We start from the raw sequence: 12,019 nt of genomic DNA on the forward strand, positions 1-12,019 counted from the left end.
AACCAGGTCATGTTCAGATCTCTAAGCTGGGCTAATCCAAGGACTTTAGTTATGCGCTCCCGATAGCGTATAGCTAGGATCGTTTCTTCCATTGTCGCTGGAGTCATGTCTGCGTTTTGGCTTGCCATATCAGAGCAGAAGGGTCAAAAATAAAATCCCTGCTACGAGTCCCAAAAGTAGTGGTAGGCCGCCGAAGACCGAATGGACAAAATTGGGAAAGATGCCAAGGACTGCTTCGAAGGGTGTTAACAGTCCCAAAAAAATTGTCTTAAATACATACGAGATACCACTGGCATCCAACATATTTAGGATTTGGCTTAACATTTCTACAAAATGCACGGGGCAATTTGTTGATAAAAGTGTATGTATCTCTGCAGTTGTCCTTGCAACTTGGAGATCATACGTCTCTTTTGATGACGTGATGGGCACTGATGTCTGTAAAAGCACAGACTTCATTCTGCTTAAAGTATCAATTCGTATAGAAGAGATATTCAACGGAGGCCAAATCGGAGCCTCTGAGTCTCCAGGGCCATTTGGATACAATGCTTGCATACAGCAAGTGAACATGGAACTGACGCTTAAAAGATATGCTTTTCCTGGCACCAAGCCACAACAGCTGTGGTCCGTTATTAGAACGTAACTCCCGTTAGAAAGTTGTCTAAAGAATGGCTCTATCTGTGTTGCAGGTGTGCCTTGCTGGTGGCATGAAAGGTTATTTGAAGTCCCCTCACAGGCCCCATGCAAGTTAATACCTTGGCACAAAAGTACACCGCTTAGTGATTGTTTACACTCATTACCACTAAGAAATACGTTTTTGTTATTGTCACTATAACATGTCACTATAACATGTGTGTGTATAAGGTAATTTCCATGATGACTTAATGTATCCTTTACCCAACCTTTCATACTGGCCTGCTGGTATATACTCTTGGCAATTTTTAATTTGGAAAGTTGTTATCCGAATTGTGATTATTCCGTGTATTATCCATTCAATGACAGGTCTTTCTGGCATTGTCAATGGTAATCTCTCATGTTTTTCAATGCTCAGGATTGTATAGTCTGCTCCTTTCTGTGCCAAACTAATTTGTGTATCAGTAAGGTTAAAGATAGAAAACAATGACGTTGTGTTGATTAAACGCCATGGCACATAGCCTTAACGCAGGTTTTGCAACGTCCAGCCTAGCTGTACAATAGAACGAAATTGGGACTGGCCATGTTGTAACATTAGCAAGTCCTGGTCTATTATATCGATAGCAGATGATACAATACTGTCCAGTGAATATATTCTGGAGGACAGAGTCATTAACCCATTGTCCACAACAGAAAGTGATTTACGATCAATTTCTCGTATTTTCTCTGCTGTCTCAATTTGAGTCACTTTCCATGCCTCGTTGTAAGCAGCGTATATACTGGCCGCTATGAAACATTTTTGACGCTGTTTGTGTGGTCCCATTATGAAATCGCGCAAGTCAGCACCATCTTTAAGTAAAGATAAGTGTTGCTTAATTTCTGCCAGTGTGGATGTTTGTAGCCATTCAAGGCATAGTTTCCCTACACTGTATGTTGTTACTATCCCTGGGTGTTGTCTCTGGGAGTATCTAGGGTCTGGTCTGGTCATTTTTAACCCCTGTATTTTGTTCAGGAATCTGTCTTGACAGTTATTTGTGTCTGTAGGCCAGATTAACCACTTTTTCCAATCAGGATGTGTTCTGTTTTCATGTAAAACTTGGGATACGTCTACCTCAATATCTGTGGTTGCATTATCAGGTATTGGCTTTGGAATAGACAGTTTGTTAAGGTCTTTAATCTTGGCTAGGCCAAGACAGGTCGTTTGTTGAATTGTGTCATTCAAGAACATTATTTGTTCTGGGATCATGCAGGCTCGAAATAATGCTTCTAGGCCTTGTACCTGCCAATCTTTTGTACCCCAGATGGGTTTTGTTTCAATGTTGTTTTTCCAGAAATCAAAACCAAATGTAATCATTTTTTCATAAAATGCTTCTGAATATATCAATTTAGTATTTGTCAGCATGGTTTTTGTCCCTGTTTTATCTACCAGTTTATAATAAAATGTTTCTGCATCACTTGTGTTAAACCCTGAGAAGTATTGGAATTTCTTATAGAATGTTTTTGAACTGCTATTAGGTGGAGTAGCACAATGTTCCCATTGGTTATATTTAAAAACATTTCTAGGTTGAGCTGATTTATGCAAATAGTGGTCTGCATAATGGGTAAAACAATACATCTGTTCATAATTCGATGAACCTTGCAAATAATCATGTTCTGTAAATTTTGCTGACAAAACTAAATCCGACATCATATTATTTATGCTTTCAAAGTCTCAATCATCAGAGAATGTACTTGGTTTTACGAAATCACTTAATGAAACCCTAAACTGATGAGGATATTTCAAGAGTTCGACCGGTCCATATATTTCGTAATCTGTTTTGTCCCAAACTACCCCGCCGGGTATTTGAATGGCTGTGACATTCACTGATGATAGTTCTCTTTTCTCGATGTGAAAAGACTTGTGTGGCTTCAGAACTAAGTTGATGTTCTGACTTGCTGTGTCCATTGTACTGTATTTTCCTTCAATGAATTTTCCCAAACAAAGTACCATGATGAGCCAAAGCAGGAGGAAAAGTACACCTAACACAGTCCAAAATTCAATCTACGGAGAACTAAGATCTTTAACCCGTTCGACGCCACTGACGGAACCGTTCCGTCACGCCCCTCGGGTGGGCTGTGCTCATGACGGAACGGTTCCGTCACAGCCCGGCCACCGGCCTGCGTGGCGCTGATTTCGCGCCTGCGCGCGGGTTTCATTAAGCGGGCGGGGCCGTGACAGAACCGTTCCGTCGCAAGCACAGCTCACCCGCGAGCCGTGACGGAATGGTTCTGTCACCAGCGCAGGTGAGCCGCGCGCCCGCCCGCGACCGTTAGCGCTGCGGCGGAAGAGCCGCTGCAACGAAGGAGTTAGATGATTTTGTTTTTGGCGTTTCTTCTTGTTCTCTTGGATCTTCAGAAAAGTTATCGAAATTGATAAAGTAGCCAGATGCAGTTCTGTCAATTGTTGGAATTGTCTTTTCAATTTTCCTTTCATTAGCACATTCTGATGCTACATCATTGTAGACTGGTGTTTCATGACGAACTGTTTCAATTTGGGTTTCAAGAGGCACAAGTTCCATGGCATTGTTGCATAGTCCTTTTTTGTTCACTGTAGGTTTATCAAATGTGATTAGTCTTTCAGTTTGAACCTCTTGGATACTAGCAAATTTGGGTATTCTGTTATTTCTTCGGAGTCCACTGGGCCTACTACTTATTATTGGCCACATGACTGTGGTTTTACCAGGTCGATTGATACAACTCGGTTCTCCTTTTTACCAGCAAGGGGCGGTAGTACCACTGATCTTGTTCCGTTGATTGCTAAGACAGGTACCGTTTTTCTGTAAGAAGGCCCAAATTCCTTCTTAACCACTATTTTCTCTCTGACCAGATCCCCAATCTTTGGAATCCAGACAGGTCTTGCTGGGACAGGTGGTGTGTCTTCAGTGGTTGTTGGCTGTTGTTTTAACTTTATGTTGCTCAGGGTTTTTCTTGTTTCATTTAAGTCCTGTAAAACAGCCAAACGATCTTTGATGTCACAGCATTTTTTCTTATTTTCTACCACTGAAGCATGACTATCTAAGTCCTGAACATACATTCTAGTTCCGAACAATAGTTCGTACGGGCTGAAATTTTTTAGAGAATTTCTTGGCAAGTTATTAAGACTACGTTGGACATATGTTAAATGCTGGACCCACCCATCACCCGAACCTAATACCTTTGCCGTTATAGATTGCTTTATGTCTCGGTTTTTTCTTTCCACAACCCTGTTTCCCTCAGGATGGAAGGGACAAGAGAACCGCAACCCAATGCCCAATCTGGTCATGGCCTCCTTATAAGCTCGTGAGCTAAAAGCAGGACCCTGGTCAGAATGAAGCATGGCGATTGCGTATGTGCCGATAAAGACTCGCAAATCTTTTATAACAGTTCTGGTGTCAGCCGAGTGCTGGGGCCACATCCATATGAATCTCGTACAGGAGTCCACTGTGACCATGATATATTTATAGTTGCCATCCCTATGTAAGGGACCACAGTGGTCCAGGTAAACACATGCTAATGGTTTATCTGAGATGAGAAGGGGTGTCTGCGCTGGTCGTTTCACTGTTGATACTTTCATTTTTTGGCATATTTCGCATTCTAGCACATATTTCTTAGTTTGTATTCTCATGCTTGGCCACCAATATCTCTGTTTTAATAATGATATTGTGGCGGAAACACCAGAGTGTGCAGAAGCAAGCCCTTCGTGTGCCGCTGTAATTAGTCCTAACCTGTGTTCCATGTTTGGAATTACTCTATCCCCCACTCCAGGGATTCGAGCAAAAGCAACATTATTCGTATCTGTTAAATATGAGTAATTTTCTGGAAAGCCTTTTGGGAGTGTTTTTCTATCATCTTTTACTGACGCACTGACAGCTTGTAGTATATCGCTGTCTATTTTTTGTTTTTGACCGGGTGATAGCAGCTACAGAAGCCGTTTGCACAGCTGCCTTCGCGGCTTCGTCAGCCAATGAATTCCCTGCAATGTGAACGCCATCACGTTGATGACTCAGAGTGTGTATCACATGAGTCTTTTGTAGTTCCTTCTGTAAAAGAACTACTTGTTCCCAAAGCATTTTATGCTTGATTGTGCCCCTTTTGCATCTTTGAGCCTGTTTTCAACCCAATTTTGCAAGTATTCATTATGAGATTGAACACAATAATATGAATCGCACACTATAAGTGTGGGGAATTTGCGATCGGTATTTTCAAGCGCCATCTTAAATGCTAGTAGTTCAGCTCGCTGAGCTGTACAATCTCCTAGAGATTGCGTTTTAGTGACCAGTGGTCTAAATTTTCCTTTGTGCCAACGACCTTTAACAATCGCGCACGCCGCACTGTAAGCTTGTTTACCCCCAACTGCGGGTTGTGCTGATCCGTCTGTATATATGATACTTCCGTATTGTTCTAGAGGCAGGATTTCAATTGGCAGAGGACATTCATATTCATATTGTAAAAATTCCTGTGTCTTTAGGTTAGGATCAAATTCATATACTACGTCTGTTGCAGCAAGAGAATTAACCCATTGGATCCATCTTGGATGCAGAGCTTTAGCATTTGGAATGCTCGCTTTAGTTACCGCTTCTAAAGTAGGTATAGGTGTAACGATTATTATTCGTTTACCTTGTGCTAGGGCCCTTTCTTTTGCTACGGCAGTCTGAACCGCAGTTAGAACTTTTTCTGTTGAACTGAATTTTATTTCAGCTTTTGTATACAAATGTGATTTGTAAGCTATAGGTACCGTTTCTCCCTCATTAGAGGTCAGGTACGTGAATCCGCATCTTCCTGGGATGACCCGGATTACAAGGTTGCGTGTATTGTCACGTGTTTCTAATTTTGTTTTAGCTAACATGTCTGTTTGCAGTGATCTCAAAATTTCTGTGTGTTTTTGAGTCCAGTTGATTGGTTTAAAATCAGATTTTATTAATTCGTAGAGAGGTTCAATCCTCTCTGCATAGTTTAGAATGTAAGTTCTTCCGAAATTCAGAAAGCCTAGAATCGATTGTAAGTTCTTCAGCGTTTTCGGTGCTTGGAGTACAGCGCACTTCTCTAAGAAGTTGTCTGCTAGGCTTTTGCCTTCACTTGATAATTTGTATCCTAAAAATAAGACAGTTAGATGGGCAATTCGTGACTTTTTAAAATTGAATTTGTAACCCTCTGCTGCGAACCCAAGTATTATGGTGTTCACTCTTTTCAAGTGAGTATCCAAGTCGTCGTCTGTGAGATAGATGTCATCGACATAAGATAATGTCTCATCATCACACATTTGTAGGAACTCTGTTACTCTGGCTGAGAATAGTCCTGGGCTGTTCTTGAATCCCTGTGGGAGCCTACAGAATTTTTTCTGTGACCCCATTATTGAGAAAGCGGTCAAGTACCTGCTTTCTGGTGCAATATTTTGACAAAAGAACCCATTAGAAATGTCTAGTGTTGTTTTGTATTTTTTCGAACTATATTATTCATTAGTGCCGCACTATGCGAATTTTGTACAGCAAATGTTTTGCAACATGAGTTAAGGAGCCTGAAAGACGCTTGGGGGCCACTCGCCATACCTGCAGGAACACTCGCACCTTCATCTGCCACTTTGCTCTCCCCCGCCGCCATTGCCTCTGCCATTGCGGCTGCCGAGTGGGGGGAGCATCCAGCGTAGCCTGCCGCCTACATCCCCCAGGGTCCTTTGCGGCGACTCGGGGACGCCGCAGCAGCGTCATTCAACAGCGCCCGGAGGCGCATAAAGACAACACGCTCCTGCTGAGGAGCGGGAGCATGACAGACGCTTGGGGGCCACTCGCCATACCTGCAGGAACACTCGCACCTTCATCTGCCACTTTGCTCTCCCCCGCCGCCGCCTCTGCCATCGCGGCTGCCGAGTGGGGGGAGCATCCAGCGTAGCCTGCCGCCTACATCCCCCAGGGTCCTTTGCGGTGACTCGGAGACGCCGCAGCAGTGTCATTCAACAGCGCCCGGAGGCGCATAAAGAAAACACGCTCCTGCTGAGGAGCGGGAGCCTGACAGACGCTTGGGGGCCACTCGCCATACCTGCAGGAACACTCGCACCTTCATCTGCCACTTTGCTCTCCCCAGCCGCCGCCTCTGCCATTGCGGCTGCCGAGTGGGGGGAGCATCCAGCGTAGCCTGCCACCTACATCCCCCAGGGTCCTTTGCGGCAACTCGGGGACGCCGCAGCAGCGTCATTCAACAGCGCCCGGAGGCGCATAAAGACAACACGCTCCTGCTGAGGAGCGGGAGCCTGACAGACGCTTGGGGGCCACTCGCCATACCTGCAGGAACACTCGCACCTTCATCTGCCACTTTGCTCTCCCCCACCGCCGCCTCTGCCATCGCGGCTGCCGAGTGGGGGGAGCATCCTGCGTAGCCTGCTGCCTACATCCCCCAGGGTCCTTTGCGGCGACTCGGGGACGCCGCAGCAGCGTCACTCAACAGCGCCCGGAGGCGCATAAAGACAACACGCGTCTCCCGCACTGCGGGACGCACGCGGGCGACGCCGGGCTGAGCCCGGGAAGAGGGCGGGCCGTCTGTGGCCATCAGGGGCAGGAAGTGGCATGGCCGGGCCGCCCCCCTTACCTTCACAATGGGTAAAAGAAAAAAGGTATGTACCAAAGAGGATGCCGGGTCAAAAGCGAAACACCCTAGAAAATCTGAATCTATTATTTCGTACTTAACCTCAGCGGTGGGGGTGTTGACCAAAGAAATTGCTAATGTTGAGAAAGAACTGGGCCTGAATGCAGAGGAGATTGACCCAGCCCTGAGACCTGACCACACTTGGGAGATGCCATTGGACCCAATTGTCGTGATTACCAATCGGGAATCGAACCTAACTCAGACTGCACCATTAACTCCCACAGATGTATCGACCCACCATATATCCACATCCCCTACGCCTATTGCTACCTTACATAGGGCGCATAAGAAGAGAAAGCCACTAAGTACTTTGGGTAGGGCAAAAAAAGATTTGGCACATACTAATAGACTGGATTCTCGCTTGAAGAGCCAAATTGGGAAACTCATTGAGGACCTATTTATCACACGCCTGGAACCCGTATTGGTATCTGTAGCTAAAGACATTGTGGACACCTTAAATACTTGTGTAGCGGGCTTCTCTCTAAATGTGAAAAGATTGATCTGTTGTTGAGACAAAATAGTGGGGTTAAGGGAGGTCTGACCCAGCCAGATGTACCAGCTAACAATCTGCCCACAGCTGATAACTCTAACCCCATACCCTGTCGGGCCCCTAGATTGGAAAGGATTGCTAACACAGTAGGGAAGCCAAGCTTAAGGGTCGGGTCAGCAAACCCAATACTTGAAGCAAATTCTTGGGGCAGTCGGGATAAGGTCAATAGTAGACACCCTCGTCAGCCCGGCTACACCCTGGAGCTCCCACCGGAAGCTGCACCTTTGGTGGCCGTATTCACAGGAGTTCCCCCGGTTAGAGGGGGTGCTTGGGAGTCTACCGCTGACTTGATCAATTTAGCTAGTCAGTGGTGTGACCAGTTTAGCTCAGGCGAAGCTAATGTGGCTAGCGCAATCACTATGGTAAGGAGGGTTCGATGGGTAGGGCATCGTCCAATGAACATCCCAGGGGACTGCGTGGTGGTGAATTTTAATAACAGGAACTGTGCGGAAAGATTATTTTGGGATGGCTCAGACCTTGTAAATAAAGGTATCAGACCCCTTCCCTTGGGGTTCTTCTACCCATCACCCAAAGTCTATAGACACCCAGACCCACACTTCCGATCGTACACAAGACCGAGCAATATAAGCACTTTAACATACCAGGCCAGGATGAGCGCCCAGTAGCACCCTGCTCAGAGGCCATCTAGGGGTGGGGACACTGAGTCCATGACTATACTTCCAGCTTCCCCGATAAACGTGCAACCAAGGGGAGAGGTACAGCTTAGTAACAGGTTCTCACCCCTATCCCAGATGGAATGCAATGATTGACTGGGCCATGTAACCTTAAGTAAGGGGACTGAGAGAGATGGCGCTATTATTCCAGCAGACTCACATTTAGTCCCGTGCAAAATTTTAAATAATTATGGCACAATTGAATGGGTTTGCTTAGATTGAGCCGCACATCTTAGATAGTTACGCCAAATGTAATCGTGACAATAAGTCATTAAGCAATTGCAACTACGGCGAGGGTGCTGAAGGTATGTGACACCCACCCACCAAGGTGTCGTTTCCTCCCAAGATCCAAAGGAACTTGGGTCACATATGCAAAGATAGAATACCTCAGCACACCCTTCTCATTATTTCTGTAAATAGTAGTCTCAGTGTTACTTGACACAATTTTGGCAAACTCAGTACCCTATATGATACAGTCCAGGAAAAAAACTATAGTCTCAGGAAGTAATGATATGATAGTCCAAACAGGTCTCCTTGGATTGAAGTTTGTTTATTTTCATATATCACTGGAAGCAAGCAGCCGACGCGCGTTTCGCCCACAGGGCTTTTTCAAGGCTTGTAGTTTGATTCCTACTAGTGAAAAAGATCCACAAAATTATTTCCAGATATCAGTATTTATGGATCCAGTCAGTCACACATTCCGAACTGGGTCTGCTTTTTGTCATTCCCTCTATATTAAAGTGAAAATATGTTCAATTTGAGGGAATATGTTCATTTCCTTTCCAAATGCAAGAGCCAAAATCCCGATTTGTATGGCATCCAATCCCAAGGTATGGGTGTTAATTCATGAATCTTGATAAATCCAAGAATGCATCTATTCGATAGCAGCGGGGGCAGTGTACCGCGCCCAGGTAAATCCAATACGACAAAATTTTAGGCTGGAATGTGGCGGGCATCAGATCCAAAAGCACTGACCCCATCTGGTTGCAATTCATTAAACACTTTGACATCTTGGCATTGCAGGAAACCTGGGATGTAGACTCTAGTTTTAATCTAGATGGTTTTCAAAGTTTTACCACCCCTGCGATCCGAGGGACTGTGGGGAGGCCTAAGGGTGGCTTACTCTTCCTTGTTTCCTTAAATCTTGTTGGGTCATTTAGAAAATGTAACGTGGAGTCAGATAACTTTCTTATCCTAGAATGGTCCATGTCTAACAAGCAATACCTTTTGATAAATTTGTATAATGCCATGGATGGTCTTGAACATTTTAACATGTTAGAACAATTTTTGTCAGTCCACAAGGTTAATAACTCTTTTTCGGTTGAGATGTTTCTTATGGCAGATTTTAATATACACCCTTGCAAATGGGACTGCTATGGGGACGACTTAGATGGGCACCCAAATAGTAGGGTACCCCATTTTGAACATGGTAAACAGGGGGAGGATTTGGAGGCATTGCTTTCCTATCTGAATTTATTAGAACCAGCCAGGGAAAGTTGTAGCGAGAATGCACCTATCTTTACAGGGAGGGGAGTTAATTCTGTCATCAATTATATTTTTGTATCCCCCCTACTCCTGACTAAGACATTGGCTTATAGCGTAGTGATGTCACCATTTAGCGACCATAACCCTCTTGTACTAGAAGTTGATATGGGTGCCAAGATTGTCATCAGGGCTCCAGGAAGGGAAGCGCCACGAGCCATTTCCACAAAAGATCAAGGCAGACGGATAAAGTGGGACAAAATAGTCCCAGAGGCCTTTTTTGATGAACTGGTGGCCAAGACTGAGTCCAATATTGGTATCTGCCTGGATGGCAACGTCGTGGGTAAGGGAACGATAACCTCCTTTTCAGCAATCTGTAAACAAATTGCTGATAACCTACACAAGGGGAGGGGGACACACTGCAAGAAAGCACAGAGATGGTTTGATACCTCTTGCACAAAAGCTCATGAGGCCCTCCTGGAGCTCCTTAAGAGGAGCCCAAGGGATAGAATCTTGGTTTCCTCTCTCCGCAAGGAGTACAAATTGGCAATCTCCATGCGGAAACAGAAAATCAAAGAGGAGGCATGGGATAATTTACAGGCTGTTGACGTACTAAGGAATAGCAGAAAGTTCTGGGCCATAATAAACCAGCCATTCTTCACGGAAAGCGACAATCTAGATACTGATTGCGTAATTCCGGATGATGTATGGCTCCGGAATTTTAAGAATATCTATGGGGACAATGATACGCATGAGTTAATATCTGTACTTCCTACTATTAGCTGTCCTAGAACCCCCATCAAATTCGAACTGGTGGAAGTAGAAAGGGCCATTCGTGCTACATCTAAAAACAAGGCCCCAGGCCCCGATGGGGTGCCCGCTGATCTTTATATCATGTACCCCAATTTTTGGGCAAAAATCTTAACCAACGTATTCAATGCTGCAGCACTGGTGGGTTTTCCCTCTTCCTGGGGTTCTTCCATTATCGTGCCCATCTTCAAAAAGGGGAGTCGAGGGGATCCCGCCTGTTACAGGCCAATCTCCCTGTTAGACTCTGCCGTTAAGATCATGGGCAGAGTCATTCTTCAGAAACGGAGAGATTGGCTGAATGGCAGGGGGGTGCTCTCGAACCTTCAGTACGGCTTCAGGGAGCATAGGGGCACCATGGACCAATGCCTTAATTTATACCTCCTGATTAATAAATACACGGTGGCAAAAGAGGGCTTTTTATATCTTGGGTTCATGGATTTATCATCAGCCTTCGATATGGTGAACCGCTCCAAATTATGGCGTATTTTGTTGGATATGGGCATTGATGCTTCTTTAGTTTATTTTCTTAGCTCCCTCCATCAGGACCTAGCAGTAGCTGTTAGGGTTACACGGGACGGTAGGTGCACGGGCCAATTCAGTTCTAGACGGGGAGTCAGACAAGGCTGCATTCTGGCCGCCCTTCTTTTCACGATCTATATAAATGGCCTGGAAAAATCTCTGTCCGGGGCCGGGGGGGACATCCCACGTGCAGGAGGAACGGGTATCCCGGTCCTCCTGTACGCGGATGACGCCGTACTTATTGCTCGCACCGGTCTGGGTCTACAGAGGCTGCTGGACAACTTTGGAGCATTTATGGACTCCCTTGATCTTAAAGTTAATAGCAAAAAATCGCATGTAATAATTGTAGGGGCTCGTAGGAAGATCAGGAATGTTAAAACTTTCAAATGCCTGGGTGCGGAAGTCTCTAGGGTCCCAGTTTTCACTTATCTGGGGGTCTTATTCAACGAGAAAGGCAACTGGGGTCCCCAGCAGAAGCACAAAAACAATATAGTGGCTAGATCTACAAAAGCGCTTCTTAATTTCGCTAAAAGGCTGGAAGCCAAACCCTTGGAACCTATGCTTAAAATTTACAAGGCTAAGTGCTGTGCGATTGCCTCTTATGGGGCGTCGATATGGGGATGTGGACACATGGGAAAAATACAATTAGTCGAAAACAAGTTCCTTAGATCTCTGTTGGCGGTACCTCAGTCGTCATCGA

This window comes from Lissotriton vulgaris, chromosome 11, assembly GCF_964263255.1.
Source record: "Lissotriton vulgaris chromosome 11, aLisVul1.2, whole genome shotgun sequence".
In the NCBI taxonomy this organism is placed as follows: domain Eukaryota; kingdom Metazoa; phylum Chordata; class Amphibia; order Caudata; family Salamandridae; genus Lissotriton; species Lissotriton vulgaris.